Here is a 10956-nt window from a genome sequence, read left to right on the forward strand (position 1 = left end):
CTATGCCCTCCCAGGCCCACCCATGTCTGCGCCCTTGCCCAGTCATGTGAAATGCATAGATTAGGGCCACATTTATTTCAATTGACTGATCTTTTTTTCAGTATATTATATTGTTTGACTCAGTCATGACTCGCAAACTTTGCAGATCTTTCTTATTAATAAATAATGCCATACTGGTGGATGGTACCTTTCAAATAAAACCCAGCCATGAAACAAAACGTAAGTGAAAAATCATTTACACATCATTTCATAGGAAAGACACGTCTTTGGCATGAATTTGCACGAATCGATCAGTTTGTGTCACTTCAAGCCAAATATATCATACTCTGACTAAAACGATGACTTCAACGTGCAACATCATGCTCTGGCGATCGTCTTTCAGCTCAAAAAAAGTGGCTTCTACTGCTGTGGGCGTGTAACACACAAATACACACACTGGCGTGGGCAGTTGTTTGTTGTCACAGTAAATTACGGTGACACACTGGAGGAGTGACAGCTCTCGCTGGGTGGGTCTTGGCCAGGGGAAGATGGGTGTTGGGATGAGCGAGGGGGAGTGGTGCTTTCGAGACATTAACTGCAGGGAGGCCAGCGGGGAGGGGGAAGGGAGAGAGAGTCTGTCAATGTGAACATCACTGTTCTCAGGGACTCATTTACAAGGTGTGTCTCCTTGACTTTCACTGCCTACTGTAATTACTAGTATACACCCTGTACTTTTCCCACATTGGTAGAATGACTCCTATAGGATTTATGTGTATTCATTACAGTAAGGATTAGGTGACATCATATGAATGAAAGTTATAGATATACCATAATCACACTGTATGTCAGCTGTAAGATGTATGTTATCCATAGAAATAGACATTCCGAAATGTATGACAAAATGTAACGCTTTATATGGCCGTCTTTTATTCTGTTTTCAGTAACAATAATAATATGATGTACATATATGCAGGTGCTTTTATCCAAAGTGACAATGAGCGCTTACAATTTAATAAGTGATCCCTTCAGGAATTGAACACACAATCTTGGTGTTGCTAGTGGCACACTCTTAGTTGAGCATTGGTTAGCCAAAGCAGGAGAGTTTGAGTGAGTGAATGTGGGTCCAAATCCTTGTCTTTCCTCAAGTGAGTAGATTTAATATCACTTTATTGTCCAACCAGTTATTGGGTGAGTCTCATGCAATCTCCTGACCCATTTTGAGGAGAGAACAGTTGAAATCCACAACAGCCAACTCATCCATCTACCATACACCTCTGACTCAAGAGCTTCAGCGTTTACCTACCACTGTTTATAAAATAGTCAAGGACTAAAATACTGTGAAGTCTGGAAACAATGTTTATGCAGCCGTAAAGATCAAGTTCAGTGTATTGGCCAGGTTCTGTGTTTCCAACGTGATTCCTCCATGATTGATGGAATATTCCCTAAATTGGCAGCTTGTAGTTCTTAACTTGCTTAATTTATTTATCTAAGCACAGTTTTTCAAAAAGGGATGACTAGAGTGTACCTTCACACGTTCAGCCTTCACATGAAGAAAATCGTGCCAGAGGAGTGATTTCCCTGGGGAGACTACAGGCCTCTACCAGTGGAGGGATACTCCATTGTATATCCAATCAGTCAATACTTCTTTAGTCTACAAGTGTGTTTGGTATTGCAGCACCCAATGTTTCCCCAACCCATGTGATAAATGCCTTACTAAGTACTTGACTCCAGTTTCTCCATAACACAGTGACTTAATAGTCTGAGTTTTAATTCAACGATTCTCAGCTTGTGTACCATGGCCATGGGCATGACTGGAGACAGAGAGGATGGTACACACACACAAACTGCTGCGAGATTGTCTTTTCAAGAGCTGCCATTGCTCAACAGCAGGGTAATTAAGACAAGCAAGTGCAGAACTCTGGGGCAGACAACAATGTAAATCTGTCAGTCTGTGCTCTGGAGGTATGCATGCTGCAACGTGAAGCCCCGCAGCAACCTGACCTACCTTACACACAGACACCCTTTTGTTACTGAGCGGTGTTGAGAGCTGGAGACCGTATAAACAGAGGTACAAACACACACACACACACACACACACACACACACACACACACACACACACACACACACACACACACACACACACACACACACACACACACACACACACACACACACACACACACACACACACACACACACACACACACACACACAAACTCTGTCTCTTAATGCTGGATTTAACAAACAACAAGCCTAATACATACAGTATACACTTTAATTTAGACCCATGACATTAGAGAGAAACACAGAAACACAGACATACTACTACTTGTTTAACTGACCTTGTGGACACACACAATTGATTCCATTCAAAATCCTAAACCCTAACCCAAACCCCCCAATGAACAACAGCACTATAGACAACACCCACAATCAAAATCCACATGCACATACCTCCAGTCCTATCCCACAACGTATGGCCATTGAGAGAACCAACATGGTCTATGCCATAACATGAATACTATGTGACAACATTTATATAGGAGAAACCAGCCACACCGTATTGACACTCCGCAAACAACACCTCTGCACAATAAAAAAAATAAAAACACACTACAAATACACGCCACAACCTCTCTCCGCATCACCGTTCTGGAGATGAAAGCCTCCTGGACCATATCCCAGAGAAGAGCGGCTGAATCCAGGTGGATAGCCAAACTTAAGACCTTGGCTCCACTTGTCTTGAATGGTAAAGAATAGTATATAGACCCAATTGTGAGAGCCAGAGGAGCCACCAACACGAGGAAGTTCAGAATTTTAAAAATGTATTTCCTCTTGTTTTGTTAAATGTTTTCTTTTATTAAGCACTTTAACATAGCACTTCTTTTTGCAGCTCTTAATCCCTTTATCTGTTGTTGTGATTTTTCATTATTTACTATATTATATACTTATTTAATTATTTATCTATTAATTTATTGATCCAGCTTGCATGCTTTTTTGATTATTATTATATTTTCTAATTGCTTACCTTCATAATTTAATCAATCTCTTGTCTTCCTAACCCCACTGAGCTCTTGGCCTCCATTGATCTCTTGGGCAAATAACCGTCCAATGTTCTCCCACCCTCTCCAGACCAGACTGACTTGTAAACATGCAGACAGAGTAGGAAGTTGCAATAGTCCCATGAAACACAAGGTTTGATACCTGCACAAACAGAAACCCTCTTAAACCTAACCTTATCCTAACCCAAAACCTTAAATTCTAAGATTTACACTAATTCTAACCTTAACCAAAAACACCCTAGAGCCAGAGAGGCCACCAACACGAGGAGGAAGTTCAGGTTTGTTTTTTATTTGTGCCGTCTTGTTTTGTCCTTTATATAGATTATTTTTTATATAAAGCACTTTAACAGAGCACTAATTTTTGCTACTCTTAATCCCCAAATCCCTTTATCTCTCTGTGTGAGTTTTCAATCATTAATTTATTATTTACTTATTCAAATATTTATCTATCAATTTATTGATCCAGTGTGCATGATTTTTTATTTTTTACCCTCAGAACTTAATCAATTCATTGCCCCCTCCTCTCATTGTTGTCTTGATCTCATTGAACCATTGCAGGGGACCCCTCTGAGCTCTCGGCCTCCATTGATCTCTCAGGAAAATAACCTGCCAATGTTCTCCTACCCCCTCTAGACCAGACTTGCGCCAGAGAGGATGGCTGCTGCTTTATGGGCTCCTCACCAACTGTGCTATTCTGTTTGTTTTTTTGCATTGTTTGTAACTTTAAAAAATATATATTTTGTACATAATGTTGCTGCTACCGTCTCTTGTGACCGAAATAATTCTGGACATCAGAACAGCGATTACTCACCTCGAACTGGACAAAGATTTTTTTCTTTAACGAGTCCGACACAGAGGATATACTGCTTTCTCGTGAAGGGGCGTAGAAAAATGGGTCTTGTTGCCTTCTGAGAATTCATAGGCTAGTGAGTAAACCTCCACTACCATCCTTTCTATTGGCCAACGCGCAATCACTGGAAAACAAAATGGATGATATACGATCAAGACTATCCTACCAACAGGACACTAAAAACTGTAGTATCTTATGTTTCACCGAATCGTGGCTGAACAACGACACGGGTAATATAGAGTTGGCGGCATTTTCCATGCATTGGCAGGACAGAGAAGCTACATCTGGTAAGACTAGGGGTGGTAGTGTGTGTCTATTTCTCAATAACAGCTGGTGCACGATGTCTAATATAAAAGAAGTCTCGAGGTATTGCTCACCTGAGATAGTGTGGTCTACAGTTTATCATAAGGTACTCTATCTACCAAGAGAGTTCTCATTTATATTATTCGTAGCCGTCTATTTCCCACCACTAACCGATGCCGGCACTGAGACCGCACTCAACGAGCTGTATAAGGACATAAGCAAACAAGAAAATGCTATTTTTTTATGTTTATTATTTAACCTTTATTTAACCAGGTAGGCCAGTTGAGAACAAGTTCTCATTTAGAACTGCGACCTGGCCAAGATAAAGAAAAGCAGTGTGACACAAACAACACATGGGATAAACAAACATACAGTCAATAACACAATAGAAAAATATATGTACAGTGTGTGCAAATGTAGTAAGATTAGAGAGGTAAGGAAATAAAAAGGCCATAGTGGGGAAATAATTACAATTTGAAATAACAATATGGGGATGAGGTAGTTGGGTGGGCAATTTACAGATGGGCTGTGTACAGTACAGGTGCAATGATCGGTAAGCTGCTCTGACAGCTGATGCTTAAAGTTAGTGAGGGAGATGTAAGACTCCAGCTTCAGTGATTTTTGCAATTCGTTCCAGTCATTGGCAGCAAAGAACTGGAAGGAAAGGCGGCCAAAGGAGGAGTTGGCTTTGGGAATGACCAGTGAAATATACCTGCTGGAGCGCGTGCTACGTGTAGGTGCTGCTATGGTGACCATTGAGCTGAGATAAGGTGGGTTTTACCTAGCAAAGACTTATAGGTGACCTGGAGTCAGTGGGTTTGGTGACGAATATGAAGCGAGGGCCAGCCAATGAGAGCATACAGGTCGCAGTGGTGGGTGGTATATGGGGTTTTGGTGCCAAAACTGATGGCACTGTGATAGACTACATCCAATTTGTTGCGTAGAGTGTTGGAGGCTATTTTGTAAATTACATCGCTGAAGTCAATGATCGGTAGGATAGTCAGTTTTAAGAGGGTATATTTGGCAGCATGAGTGAAGGAGGTCTTGTTGCGAAATAGGAAGCCAATTCTAGATGTAATAATAGATTGGAGATACTTAATGTGAGTCTGGAATGAGAGTTTACAGTCTAACCAGACACCTAGGTATTTGTAGTTGTCCACATATTCTAAGTCAGAACCGTCCAGAGTAGTGATGCTAGATGGATGAGCGGGTGCGAGCAACGATCGGGTGTGTGCTTAGTCCACTCATTTACTCCCTTTCACACACTACTGTGTGGCCAAACACGACTCCAACACCAGTTTGCTAACGACACAACAGTGGTAGGCCTGGTTACAGACAACAATCAGACAGACTATAGGGAGGAGGTCAGAGACCTGAAGGTGGGGTGCCAGGACAACAACCTCTCCCTCAGCGTGAGCAAGAAAAAGGAGCAGATCGGGGACTACAGGAAAAGGCGAGCCGAACAGGTCCCTGTTAACATTTAACATTGACGGATATGTAGTGGAGCGGGTCGAGATTTTCAAGTTCCTTGGTGTCCACATCACCAACAAACTAACATGGTCCAAACTCACCAAGCGAGTCATGAGGAGGTCAAGGCAACACCTTTTCCCCCTCAGGAGACTCAAAGAGTTGTACAGCTGCACCATTGAGAGCAGTTGCGTCCCCGCCTGGTATGGAAACTGCTCGGCATCTGACCGTAAGGCGCTACAGAGGGTAGTGTGTACAGCCCAGTACATTACTCGGGCCAAGTTTCCTGCCATCCAGGACGTATATACTAGGTGGAGTCAGAAGAAAGCCCATAAAATTGTCAAAGACTCAAGTCGCCCAAGTCATAGACTGTTCTCTCTCCTACCGCGGTACCGGAGCGGAGCGAGGACCAAAAGGCTCCTTAACAGATTCTACCCCCAAGCTATAGGACTGCTGAACAATTAATCAAATGGCCACCCGGACTATTTACATTGACCCCACCCCATTTGTTTGTACACTGCTGCTACTTGCTGTTTATTGTCTATGCATAGTCACTTTACCCCCACCTGTATGTACAAATTACCTCAACTAACCTGTACCCCCTCACATTGGCTCGGTACCAGTACGCCCTGTATACTGTATAGCCTCGTTATTTTATTGTGTTACTTTTTATTATTTTTACTTTAGATTATTTTCTCGGGGCGGCAGGGTAGCCTATTGGTTAGAGCGTTGGACTAGTAACCGAAAGGTTGCAAGTTCATATCCCGAGCTGACAAGGTACAAATCTGTCGTTCTGCCCCTGAACAGGCAGTTAACCCACTGTTCCTAGGCCGTCATTGAAAATAAGAATTTGTTCTTAACTGACTTGCCTAGTTAAATAAAGGTTAAAAAAATAAAATTATTTGGTAAATATTTTCTTAACTCTCTTAATAAACTGCATTGTTGGTTAAGGGCTTCTAAGTAAGCATTTCCTGGTATGGTCTACACATGTTGTATCCGGCGCATGTGACAAATAAAGTTTGATTTGATGTGCAATATGCAGACAGAGCAGGAAGTTGCAATAGACCTATGCAACCCAAAGTTTGATACCAGCACAAAAGAAACCCTATTAGACCTAAACCTCTAAGCCTAAAATAGCTGTTTTCCTTGTGGGGAACAGCAAAATGTCCCCACTTGTCAGAATTGTCCTTGTTGTACTATTCTTGTGAGGTCTTCTGGTCCCCACAATGATAGTAAAACTAAACATACACACACACACACACACACACACACACACACACACACACACACACACACACACACACACACACACACACACACACACACACACACACACACACACACAGTGTTTAACTTTCACCCACCTGCCATCTCTAGATGTAGTGCAGAGGCGGGTGGAGAGGTTAAGGGTCAGGTCTATGGTGAAGAGGTTACACTTCAGCAGACAGCTCAGCTCAAATTAGGCTTTAAATTTGCAGTCCATGGTCAAAATATTTAACTCCCGCTCACCTCATGGTCTCCTAACAAAACATATGCTTTGTCTCAACTCAGTCAAAATTGTGGACAAACCTCATTCAAGGGGTTTTCTTTGTTTGTCCTATTTTCTGCATTGTAGAATACAAGTGAAGACATCAACTATGAAATAACACACATGAAATCATGTAGTAACCCAAAAACGTGTTAAACAAATCAAAATATATTTTATATTTGAGATTCTTGAAAGTGGCCACCCTTTGCCTTGATGACAGCTTTGCACGCTCTTGGCATTCTCTCAACCAGCTTCATGAGGTAGTCACCTGGAATGCATTTCATTTAACAGGTGTGCCTTGTTAAAATAACATTTGTTTCCTTAATGCGTTTGAGCCAATCAGTGATGTTGTGACAATGTAGGGGTGGTATACAGGAGATAGCCCTACCTTTTAAAAGACCAAGTCCATATTATGGCAAGAACAGCTCAAATAAGCAAAGAGAAACGACAGTCCATCATTACTTTAAGACATGAAGGTCAGTCAATCTGGAACATCAGCAACTTTGAAAGTTTCTTCAACTGCAGTCGGAAAAAAAACATCAAGCGCTATGACGAAACTGGCTCTCATGAGGACCACCACCGGCAGCTCAGCTCAAATTACCTTGACTAACCTGCACCCCCGAACATTGGCAGGGATACCCCCTGTATATAGCCTCGTACCGGTACCCCTGTATATAGCCTCGTACCGGTACCCCCTGCATAAAGCCTCGTACCGGTACCCCCTGTATATAGCCTCGTACTGGTACCCCCTGTATATAGCCTCATACCGGTACCCCCTGTATATAGCCTCGTACCGGTGCCCCCTGTATATAGCCTCGTACCGGTACCCCCTGTATACAGCCTCATTATTGTTATTTTATTGTGCGTTACCTCTGCAGAGGATAAATTAGAGTTTTCCAGCCTCAGTAATTGCAGCCCAAATAAATGCTTTGCAGAGTTCAAGTAACAGACGCATCTCAACATCAGCTATTCAGAGGAGACTGTGTGAATCAGGCCTTCATGGTCGAATTGCTGAAAAGAAACCACTACTAAAGGACACCAATAAAAAGAAGATACTTACTTTGGCCAAGAAACACGAGTAATGGACATTAGACCGGTGGAAATATGTTCTTTGGTCTAATGAGTCCAAATTTGAGATTTTTGGTTCCAATCGCCATGTCTTTGTCAGACATAGAGTAGGTGAATGGATGATCTCTGCATGTGTGGTTCCCACTGTGAAGCATGGAGGAGGAGATGTGATGGTGTGAAGGTGCTTTGCTGGTGATACTCTCAGTGATTTATTTAGAATTGAAGGCACACTTAACCAGCATGGCTACCACAACATTCTGCAGCAATACGCCATCCCATCTGGTTTGCTCTTAGTAGGACTATAATTTGTTTTTCAACAGAACAATGACCCAAAACACACCTCCAGGCTGTGTAAGTGCTATTTGACCAAGAAGGAGAGTGATGAAGTTCTGCATCAGATGACCTGGCCTCCACAGTCACCCGACCTCAACCCAATTGAGATGGTTTGGGTTGGACCGCAGAGTAAAGGAAAATCAGCCAACAAGTACTCATTATATGTGGGAACTCCTTCAAGACTGTTGGAAAAACATTCCAGGCGATGCTGGTTGAGAGAATGCCAAGAGTGTGCAAAGCTATCATTAATGCAAAGGGAAAATATATTTAAATTTGTTTAACAATTTTTGGGTTACTACATGATTTCATGTGTGTTATTTCATAGTTGGGGATGGACGGTTGAGGGAGGAGGTTGGGGGTAGATGTGCTGAGGGCTTGGGTGTTAATGAGTTGCTGTTGCAGGACACAAAGCAGAGTCTTTCCTTGCCCTGGGGGGGGGGGTCAAAGGTCAGGCAGCCCATTTACTGACCCTCTGATTTATATCACTGGGCCTCAATCTCACTGTAAACAGGATGAAACAGTGTATGTTGGGAATGTAGTATGCCTCTATCAGGAGTATCCTTGGAAGTAATGTAACCCTTAAGGCGTCCTTCCAAACCGTTTCGGCATGCTTCCCAGCCGAAACAGTTTGGAAGAGTTTGTCCATATATTCAAGGCAAGCCGAAGTCTGGTGATTGGTCATCAGTAGGAGTTCTTCATTAAAGTCTTTGTTGTCAACAGGAGATGACTTGTTTTCATGCACTATTTTTCACTGACCCAAACATCTTTAGTTAGATGTAAAAATTGAGCGACTAATATCTCCTCAGCAAAAACAGCAGATTTCTTGAGTTAGCCTAGATTAATTCTAACTTTTTTGAGGAAGCTACGGCTTCTCAAAATGGCCAAACAGAATGGACAAAATGTATATTTAATTATTTAATTATTTTACTATATATAATTAATGTATGTTATGTTATGTTACTTTCCATGATGTAGACAGTATGTGTTACTACATTACACAAGCTGACATTTTGACCACATCGAATTGGGGGGAATTATGCATCCTTTTTACCTAAGATTGGTACCAAGAGAGTTCACATCTATATTATTCGTAGCCATCGATTTACCACCACAAACTGATTCCAACACTAAGGCCAGACTCAACAAGCTGTATAAGGCCATAAGCAAACAAGAAAATGCTCATCCAGAAGTGGCGCTCCTAGTGGTCGGGGACTTTAATGCAGGACTTTAATTACCTAATTTCTACCTGCATGTCATATGTGCAACCAGAGGAAAATACCTCTAGACCACCTTTACTCCACATACAGTGACCGTACGTACATATCCCAACCAGAAGCTATGGACTACAGGCAACATCCGCACTGAGCTAAAGGTTAGAGCTGTCGCTTTCAAGGAGCAGGACACTAATCCTGACGCTTAAAAGAAATCACACTATGCCCTCAGATGAACCATCAAACACGCAAAGCATCAATACAGGACTAAGATTGAATCCTACTACACTGGCTCTGATGCTCGACAGATGTGTCAGGGCTTGCAAACTATTATAGACTACAAAGGGAAACTTAGCCTCGAGCTGCCCAGTGACGCAAGCCTATCAGACGAGCTAAATGCCCTTTATGCTCGCTTCGAGGCAAGCAACACTGAAGCATGCATGAGAGCACCAGCTGTTCAATTTAAAATGCACAATGTGGACCCAGAGGATACCACTAAATCAAATCAAATCCAATGTATTTATATAACCCTTCGTACATCAGCTGATATATCAAAGTGCTGTACAGAAACCCAGCCTAAAACCCCAAACAGCAAGCAATGCAGGTGTAGAAGCACGGTGGCTAGGAAAAACTCCCTAGAAAGGCCAAAACCTAGGAAGAAACCTAGAGAGGAACCAGGCTATGTGGGGTGGCCAGTCCTCTTCTGGCTGTGCCGGGTGGAGATTATAACAGAACATGGCCAAGATGTTCAAATGTTCATAAATGACCAGCATGGTCGAATAATAATAAGGCAGAACAGTTCCAACACTAGAAAGTATTAATTAAAACGCTTGTTTCCAAAGTGGTCCTCGATTGTAAAAACCAATAACACATATAATGATTAAAAGACAAGACAAAATTACAAAACAACCATACATTTATTCATTTATATTGACATCCTAAAATTGGCACTATTCACTGCACAATCTATTAATTTCACATCATACCAATCCTTCAAATAAATACACCTGACCAGCGGCACAAGGGGCAGTGGGGTGGTTTTCCTTACGTAGACAACCTTGTCCAAATGAAAAACGTTGTTTTTACTGCTCTTCTTGTGGAGAGTGGGACCACCCGGGCTGTTTTGAGATCCTTGGGAAATGTACCACTACT

The sequence above is a fragment of the Oncorhynchus keta genome, chromosome 36, assembly GCF_023373465.1.
Source record: "Oncorhynchus keta strain PuntledgeMale-10-30-2019 chromosome 36, Oket_V2, whole genome shotgun sequence".
NCBI lineage: Eukaryota > Metazoa > Chordata > Actinopteri > Salmoniformes > Salmonidae > Oncorhynchus > Oncorhynchus keta.